Below are 9,596 nucleotides of genomic sequence, written 5' to 3' on the forward strand. Positions count from 1 at the left end.
ACCTTTACATGTGAATGGGGGAATCTCCTCAACCACCACCAATGTGCAACATCCACCTAGATGATGCAACAGCAGCCATATTGCACCAGAATACCCACCACAAACCAGCTTGTTACTGGAGAGGAGACCAAGTGATATAGCCAATTAGTATATATGTGGTTGATTAGTAGGCCAATGGGCAAGTTTGGCCAGGATGCCGAGGCACACCTCTACTTTTTTCAAATGACATCCTGGGATTTTTAACAACCACAGAGAGTCAGGATCCGAAAGACAGTGCTTTTTGACAGTATAGTGTCCCCATAACTATACTGGGGTGTTAGGACCCACACAGACCACAGGGTGAGCACCCCCTGCTGGTCTCACTAACACCTCTACCAGCAGCAACCTGGTTTTCCCAGGAGGTCTCCCATCCAAGTACTGACCAGACTCAACCCTACTTAGCTTCAGTGGGCAAGTTGTCTTGGGCTACATGGTGATATGGCTGCTGGCAATGCCACAGTGCTGTGTACTATGTTGTTTGAATAGATCAGAGTTAAAAAAAAACAAAAAAACAAGTGACATTCATCTGTCATTTTACCGCTTTCCCTGTGACGAGAAGGAGAAAAGGAAATGGCTGCAGTTTATAAGGTAAGTTATAAATCTTACACGAATGAAAAAACTTTTGGCGCCAATAGGTGCTAATGTTAGCATTATGGACAAACCTAAAGATGTGTCTATTGCTGTCTTCATGTGTTATCGTAAATACGAGTAAATACGTATTTACTTTGAGCATTGTTGGAGAGAGCCCGAGATATAAGATCAGAATCATGTTAATGGCCAGGTTTGTTTACATATTTGACTGGTCTTACATTGCTCTCAGTGTACGTACACAGAGCAAGCAAAAACTAACAGAATAACAAGCTAAATAAACACAGACACAAATTTCAGTGTACAGTACCAGAAACAAAACTTTATAAACTTTAGACAGTAATGATTACCAATGACTGCTTTACTGTTATTGTAGTGTGTTCACATGACATAATAAGTAATGATATTTAATTAATTAATTAAATGTTTAAATTAACTATTATTATTATTGTTATAGGCGTGAAAACTTCTCACCAAACTGCAACTCCGGAGTGTGCAGTTGGCATTTTCCTAATGGAAAAGCTGCTGGGCCATCGCGATTTGCTTGGAACGAGGGGAGGACTTTCCAATTCCCTTACAACCTCTGCCGTCTTCCCAAAGGGAAGAAAGAAATGGTCCCTAGCAGCAGTGAGGATGAGGGAACAGATGCTGACATGGTAACTACAGATACCCCTAGTACTTCATCAAGCCTTGTGGCACTTGAGGTTGAGAATGCCATGCTGAAGGAAGATAATGACAAATTGAAAAAACAATTTTCCTTCAGTCTAATTTCTTCAAACCCTAAGAGAGTTCATTATTTAACTGGATTGCCTGATGCTGCCACTGTCCTGTTTTTGGAAACTCTTCTTTCTAAATTCGACTTACAATATCATTCTGATTGGACTGTTCAAATGATGCCCCTAGTTAATCAATTGCTTCTGACCTTAAATGAAGCTTAAACTTAATTGCGGCCACGTAGACCTTGCAACAAGGTTTAACTTTACAGCCACAGTAAACAACATCTTCATTACCATCATTAGTGCCCTGTATGATGTTTTGAATGTCGGTCGGCTTGAGAACAACATTCCCTCCACAGCCAAGAATCAAACATCACTGCCAGACTGCTTCCAGCCCTTTCCTAACTGTAGGATGGTGCTTGACTGCACAATGTTTCCGTCTCTAACACAGAATGGCTTGACATGTAGTGTCACATGTACAGCCAGAACAAGGGACAAACCACACTTCAGGCTTTAAGTGTTGTTGCATCCAAATGGTGTTATTACCTTTGTCAGTGACTTGTATGGTGGGAGTGCCTCAGACAAGGCAATAACGTCTGACTGTGGACTTCTCCAACATTTACAACCAGGCGACATGGTTTCACAATTCGGGACATTTTGCCAGAAGGAGTTTCCCTGAACATCCCATCTTTCCTTGTGAATGGACAGTTCACACATGAGGTAGTGAGCCATAACAGACAAATCTCAAGAGCTAGGATACACGTGGAGTGACTGAAAGTGTTTCAAATTTTGGACCACATTCCATACCAGTTCAAACCAAATATCAACAAGATACTTAAAGTGTGCTCTTTTCTTACAAATTTACAAACACCAATTCTACATGAAATAAAATGAGTAAATGGTCTTGTGCATATATGAATGTCTGCACATTTGCTTGCAGAAACTTGACACAAGCAGGTGACAGGTGTTAGCGCTGGTCAGGTGAGGGTTTCCTGGATCTGATGCCAGTAGTTGTGGAAGAGGGTCAACACTCACCTCAACTTCGTAAACCTTTCTCACGGATGCCTGGACTCTACCCTTAATTATGCCACCTGAATGATGATCTACACTAACTACTCTGTTGGAGTTAAAAGAATTGAAACTCTTTTTGCCACCAAGGGTGCTTCCCTAAAGCAGGACATGACAGTAAATTTACTTTATTATTATTTTACTTTATTGTTCCCTTAGGGAAATTTTGTTGCTTGCATTTCACATGCACACGTACAGCACTGACATACACAATCAGCCATGTCTCTGTGATTGCTAGCACACAAGCATTTCTATATTCATGCAAGTAGCGTATATTTGCTGTTAATTCATTCATTTTACCCTTCAGGGACTGAGCATTCATTAATAAAGTTGTGGACAGGGATAATTTACTTCCCAATGTTTTTAGTCTCTGGCGAATCCCACCTTTCTTTCCTCTTCTCCGTTTCCTTTTTGATTGAGTACTCATGTATTGTGAAAATTGCAGATAGCTTGGTATGCGTTGATAAAATGTTGTATCAGCATATTTACTGAACTGGAGTAAGAATTGCTGGCTATACCGTTTTTCACACTTAATGCATTGATTAAATTACAGTTTTTCTCAAGTGCTGATTCACTATAACCAGGCTTTTGAACTAAAATTTCAAAACCATAGCGCAATTTTTCGAGACGCACAATCATTTTGCTGAACTATAAACACTACTCCCCTGCTTTAACACATGTGTCAAATTTGGTGAACTTTTACTTTAAAACTCTACACACAAATTTCTCACTTCTTACACCATCTGGTCATATGGAAAGCACTAGCATTCAATATGGTTCACTTAAGTCAGCACAGCTTAGGCTCAATTAGCAAACAATTACCAAGGTGAAAACACTAAGAGTCAAAATTTAACACACATCAAGATCCTTCAATAGATAAAAGGGCCTGAATCAGTTCACTTTGAACAATATACACAAAGAAATTAAGGAATAGGTCGAGGAGGAGGAGGGAGAGAAAGAGGAGGCAGAGGAGGGAGTGAGGAGGAGGACGTGATGAAGGAGGAGGAAGAGGACATGGTGAAGGAGAAGGGAGATGACTTGGTGAAGAAGTAGGAAGAGGAGGAGGATGTGGTGAAAGAGGAGGAGGGAGACGAAGGGCAAGTTAACAAGCACAAAGGGATAGTTACAACATTTTTTGTGACATTCTCACGGATCTCCGCATTTTTCCGTGGCATTTTCATGGATTGGTTACTCAACTGCTTTTTCCTATTTTCAAGCCATTGTCGCTTCGGTTTAGGGTTAGATTTGGTGTTTGCGTTAGTATGTCACTTTAAGTATTGGTTTATACTATTTTTTCTGCTTTATTCTTTTATATTTTCTAAACTTTAAACAATTGTTGCCTGGGTTGGAGTTGGGTTTGTGTAAGGATGTCATTTTATGTAAATCTAACCCAAAACAGAAGCGACAATGGTAAGAAAATAGGACAAAACAGTTGAGTAACCAATCCGTGAGAATGTCACGAAGAAAAACAGTCCATGGCAGGGCCACGGAAAAATTAGCGAAAAATTTGTGAGATCACTGTTTACAGTTTTTTCCAATTGCTAACACACAATTTTGCAAACTAGTCTGGTTTTATCAAAAAACATAACACAATTTACAAAACCACACACCCAAATAGCAAAATACCACATATATCCTGCAAAATGAAGCACTTCAACCGAAACTACATATAACATTATCAAAATCAAACTTTGACACAAATTGGAACACACTTCATTCATATTTCCAGATTTTTGTCTAACCAACAACACACAGTTAGGCATAATGAAAAGTGCACTTTTCTTTAGTATGCTTTGCCATAATACTAAAATATGTATTAGATTGTTCACATGCACAAAAATATTTGCAGATACACACACATGCTGTTGAATTTTTTTATTTTTCACCAAGCAAGTCATAACGCCTCGTCCACATCACAGGCAATATATTCTCTTGCCAGAGATCGAGGGAAGAAGCACCTTGAGAGCCTTGTCCATCCCTAAATTGCACCAACATCAATCTCATCATATGTCTCTTCCATAGTCTGCAAAAGAGGCAAGCGCACAAAGGGCTGGTGGTCATATACCTTCCATATAACTCTTCTATGGGGTTCAAAACTGGCAAGTATGGTGGGAGGTATTGCACGATAAATGTTTGGTAGTCAGCAAACCAGTTTTGGACTGGAGCTACACGATGAAAGCTCACGTTGTGCCATACTACAACATACCGGTTTCTTTGGTCTGCATCATTCATACACTCTGATGGTATGAGAATGTTGTGGAGTCTTTCTAGAAATGTGAGAATATGGGCTGTGTTGTATCAAGGTTGGCATGACGGTGAAGGACACCATCCATATTGGAGATGGCGGCACTCATTGTGATGTTCCCACCACGTTAGCCAGGAACATCTATAATGGCTCTGTGGCCAATGACATACCTGTGGTCTTTTCTAGTGCTTACATCCTGATTGAAGTGTTAACAATTAACCATTCAGGTGTTTGGGCAGGTGGCACATATATTGGCCATTTAGCTCGTGTAGTGTCATTTTAAATGGTAGTGTTTTGAAAAGGCAAACATGTGACTTTATGTCAGATTGTTGTATCTTGTGCAGAGAACCGTGTTCAGTGCATTTAAAAAGTGCCATTGTGAATTGCAAAATGTGTGTAAAGCAGGAAATTAGCTTTTTCGCTTCGAAAGCCGGCATTATCTGTTACTGAGAAGCTACTTGCTCTTCTGGGAATGATTGCTGAAGTTGAATGACAAGCAGTACTAACACAGCGGACGCTCGCAGTATTCCACTGCTCTGCATCTTTTTTGTTTTGAGTTTAGTGTGTGCGTTGCCTCTCCCTGTGCGCATCATCAGCTGAGCACCTAAAGAGTGATTTCCCTAAAAGGGTGATACGTGAGAGCTCTGTGTCTTTTTAAAGACAGCCACTCTCTCGTAAATTCGAAGATCAGCATCCTTTTCAGGATAGCTTTTCGTCTGTGCGATCTTGGATGCGAGAAGTATAAGGGCTCCAGTGATGGTCACGAGCGCTGTCTTCGTGCTTGGGCATCGAGCACTCCGAGGCTGCGTTCGTGGAGAGTTTTTGTTCTCTCTGTGAGAGCATAACCCTCTTGGATTGCGGAGATGACTGTCGTTTCTATGGGAACGATGTCCGCGCCTTTGCAGTGCTGACGCCGCCATGGTGCAGCTGTCAAGCGCTCGCAGGACGCTCTTCGCATCACTACGCTGAGTAGGACGGAGGATGCGTCCTCCACCTACCGGCCTTCTCATCCTCAGCCGGTTGAGGCTCCGGTGGAGACTGCAGAGTCATGTTCTACGATTTCTGCCGAATCCATTGGACCTCCTTCTGGTCCCGTCACTTCTGCAGCATCAGAGGGGTGCCCATTTTTTCCCTCCGAGGCAGAGTCGTCCCGGAGATGGCGGCCGTGCCCACTCGAGCGGCGGAAACAGTAGAGTTGGAGGGGTTAACCCCTCTCTGCCCGAACCGTCCCACCCACATGATTGGTACACTTTGGAGCTGCTCGGGCCTCTTGGTCCTCACCTCCTGTGCCTTTCTTTCCCGACAGCACGAAGAGCTGAAATGATTGGCGGCCGTCTCGGCCGTTCAGCTTTCACCCCTCACCAACGGAGCCGCTAAGGGCGGGGAGTGGACCCCTTCAGTGGAGCGGGGGGTTGCGATGCAGCTGCGTTCCTGGAGGGACCACCCAACCCTTCCCTCCCGCTTCAGCCCTGCACGCAATAATGTGCTGCAGGTTCACCAAGCAAAGACTTTAGAGATTTACGGGGGAGGCTGCGACCTTCAGTCGTGCAATGTCCACCACAGTGGTTCAAGATCGTCACCTTTGGCTGTGTCTGGCTGACATTATGGGCGCAGACGAGAACAACTCCCTGAATGCTCCTGTCTCACAGACCGGCCTCTTCGGCGAGCCCGGGGAGTCGTACAGCTCCGCTGCGCAGACTAAGGCGATCTCCTAGGTCGTGCCCCGGCGGAAGAGAGCTGCCCTTGGTCCACCAACGCCGGCTCCTCAGTCTGCCTCTCGCCATCGGCTTCCTGCGACGGCCTCCTCCGTTCCCCTCCTCGGACCCCATCTCGGCAGCGCAGGGGAACAGGTCGTCAGCAGCTCGCTCCGCCCGCTTAGCCGCTTCCCGTGAAAATTGGGAGTTTGAGTGGCCAGAGACGGGCGACCCGAAATGGCAGAGGATCACTCTTCAGGAGACGGTGATTCGCTCCTTCCCCCGGTAGAGGGTCAGGTGGAGAATCCTTGGTTTGCATGTACGATTTATTGGCGTGTTTTACAAGAGCGTTGGGCTGTATATTTGGGACTTGTACGCTCCGCTATGGAGATGCGAGGGAAGGATGTATTAGCCGGCAACGACAACATTGCGACTGTTGCGTTATCAGCCGTTACGGTGGTTTTTGGACCTTCTTTCTCAAGGAGGGGGCATATTATGGCACCCGCGCCCCGACCTGTGGGAGCTCCATGTATGGTCGTTGAGCGCGCACAAGGTTTAGGTGATTTATCGCAAGCGGTATCTAACACCATCAACGCGGCACGAGCACCGTCTACAAGACGGGCTTACACGCTTAAATGAAACCTTTTTGTCACCTAGTGCTTTTCGCAAAGCAAGGACCCCATAGAATGCCCCATTAACATTGTGCTTTTATATCTTCAATATAGGTTAAATGGTAGGCTGTCACCCTCCGCCATTAAAGTTGATATCGCCGCTATTGCTCATCACTCACTTATCAACGGCAGATCAGTTGGCCAGCATGATTTGGTTATTAGATTTTAAGAGGCGCTCGCAGGCTAAACCCCTCACGCCCTCCCTCTATTCCTCCCTGGGACCTGTCCATGGTGCTGAAAGCCCTACAGGGACCCCCGTTCGAGCCTTTGCAGTCTGCGAGTCTGAAGTTTTTGTCAATGAAAACTCTGACCCTGCTAGCATTAGCTTCCGTGAAGAGAGTAGGAGATTTACATGCATTCTCTGTTGACGATTCGTGCCTTCAGTTTGGTCCTGCTGTCTCGAGCGTAACACTGAGACCCAGACCAGGCTACGTGCCCAAAGTTCCCACCACTCCCTTCAGAGATCAGGTGATGAGCTTGCAAGCGCTGCCCCCGGAGGAGACAGACCCAACCATGGCTTTGTTGTGCCCCGTACGCGCACTGCGACTCTACGTGGTTCCCACGCAAAGCCTCAGGACCTCAGACCAGCTCTTTGTTTGTTATGGTGGTCAGCAGAAAGGGAAAGCTGTCACTAAGCAGAGGATGTCTCATTGGATAGTTGATACTATCGCCCTGGCTTATAATCTGCAGGGTATTTCTTGCCCCTTTAATTGAGAGCGCACTCCACACGGAGTGTTGCTTCATCTTGGGCTCTCGCTTGTGGTTCCTCGCTAACAGACATCTGCAGAGCTGCTGGTTGGGCGACACCCAATGTTGGGTGTAACTAGTTACTAAGTAATTAGTTACTGTAATTTAATTACTTTTTCCTTGAAAAAGTAAAGTAAGGGATTACTTTTATTTTTCTTGTAATCTAATTACAGTTACTTCTGATGTAACTAAATACTGTGTATGGACTGTAAAACAATTATGCATACTATAATACAATAGTGGATTTAGCATGGTTTTAGTTTACAATTGTCACAATTAACTGGTTAATTATTAGCATTATTAATAATTAGATGTTGGCTGTTTATAAAAACTTAATAACACATATTAATGCCTGATTCTGCAAAACCTTATTCTATATCCTTAACCCTCCCCATTTCTACCAATACTTAAAATGAACAACTTCTTTGGTATTAATATGCAGTAGTATATGGAGTATATTGAGGCAAAAGTTGTTAATAGTTAGTTTATAGGGAGAATTAAGTGGGACCAGAATAATTGATGTACTTTTATATATTATTTCTTCAAGCCATTTCAAGCCTTTCCTTGTATAATGTACTAAATAGGATTTCGAAAGTAATTAGTAATAAGTAATTAAATACTTTTTGGAGAGAGTATTTGTAAAGTAATCTAATTACATGATTAAAGATGTAATTAGTAACTAGTAATTAATTACTTTTTTTGAGTAACTTACTCAACACTGGCGACACCTAATACGTTTATTAGATTTTACAGTGTTCGTATCGAGCCTGTATCCTCTCGTGTTTTTTCCTCACCAGGGAGAGCACGGAGAGCAGACTCGCAAGTCGGCTTGCAGCCTTCGACTGATGCTCCATAGCAGTGTCAGTATGGAAGGCCTTCAGAGCAAAAATGCGTAATGGTTTGAATTGTTCTTCCTCCGCTGCCTTGGCAGCCTATGTTGCGGAGCATTGGCTGTCACCCTTTCACAAGCTGTATCCTCGCAAACCTACGTGTCTGGCTCGGGCTCCACATTGCGTCCAGCCGGGTTCCTTTGTGAGTATTTTCCGTGGGGTTAATCCTACTATCCCACGTTTCCCTCAGTTTCCCTTTGCTTACACAGCTAAGGCTGTCTTATTCCTCAACTACGGTTGACTTTCGCCCACCTATAGCCCTATAGCCCTTAACGGCTTCTGCAGCGTTCCTATACCGCTCAGATAGGGCGCTTCCCAGTCGGTGGCACTACTGTGGGGTTAAAGGAACATCTAGTGCCCGGCCTTCTGCCTTAAAACCTAATTCTCCTTCTCCTTAAGTGGAACCGAAGGGCTTTACGCAGACACTGGAAGAGGTCAGCCCTCAGTGGCGTTTTGGTAGGGATTCCCAATTCGTCGTTCACGATGTGACGTCGTAGTGACCGACTGAAAGGGAACGTCTCGGTTACGTATGTAACCCTCGTTCCCTGAAGGAGGGAACGGAGACGTCACGTCCCGTCGCCACAGGGCTGCTCCCTGCTGTTTATCAGCCGGTCACACTTTCCGGCTTTCTCAGCGAAATGAAGCTAATTTCCATATTTGCACCTGCTGCTTATATACGCACCTGGCGTGGGGCGGCGCCAGCATTATGCAAATATCTGAATGCCAAGTTCATTGGCGTTTTAGTAGTATACGAAGCAGATTGGTCTCTCTAAGCGAGTTCCCAATTCGTTGGTCACGACGTGACGTCTCCGTTCCCTCCTTCAGGGAACGAGGGTTACATATACGTAACCGAGACGTTCTAGACCATCTTTTTCTAACATTGGTAGAATCTAACCTTGCAGCAATATCAGTCCCAAACTATTTCTGTAGCTTCTATA

The 9,596-nt window shown here is 44.4% G+C and overlaps 1 pseudogene; it reads left to right on the plus strand.

Annotated features, from left to right (window-relative positions):
- Positions 1-300: 300 nt before the first annotated feature.
- On the plus strand, positions 301-2,648 carry LOC141351381 (uncharacterized; annotated as a pseudogene).
- Positions 2,649-9,596: the final 6,948 nt, after the last annotated feature.

The sequence above is a fragment of the Misgurnus anguillicaudatus genome, chromosome 20 (genome assembly GCF_027580225.2).
Source record: "Misgurnus anguillicaudatus chromosome 20, ASM2758022v2, whole genome shotgun sequence".
In the NCBI taxonomy this organism is placed as follows: domain Eukaryota; kingdom Metazoa; phylum Chordata; class Actinopteri; order Cypriniformes; family Cobitidae; genus Misgurnus; species Misgurnus anguillicaudatus.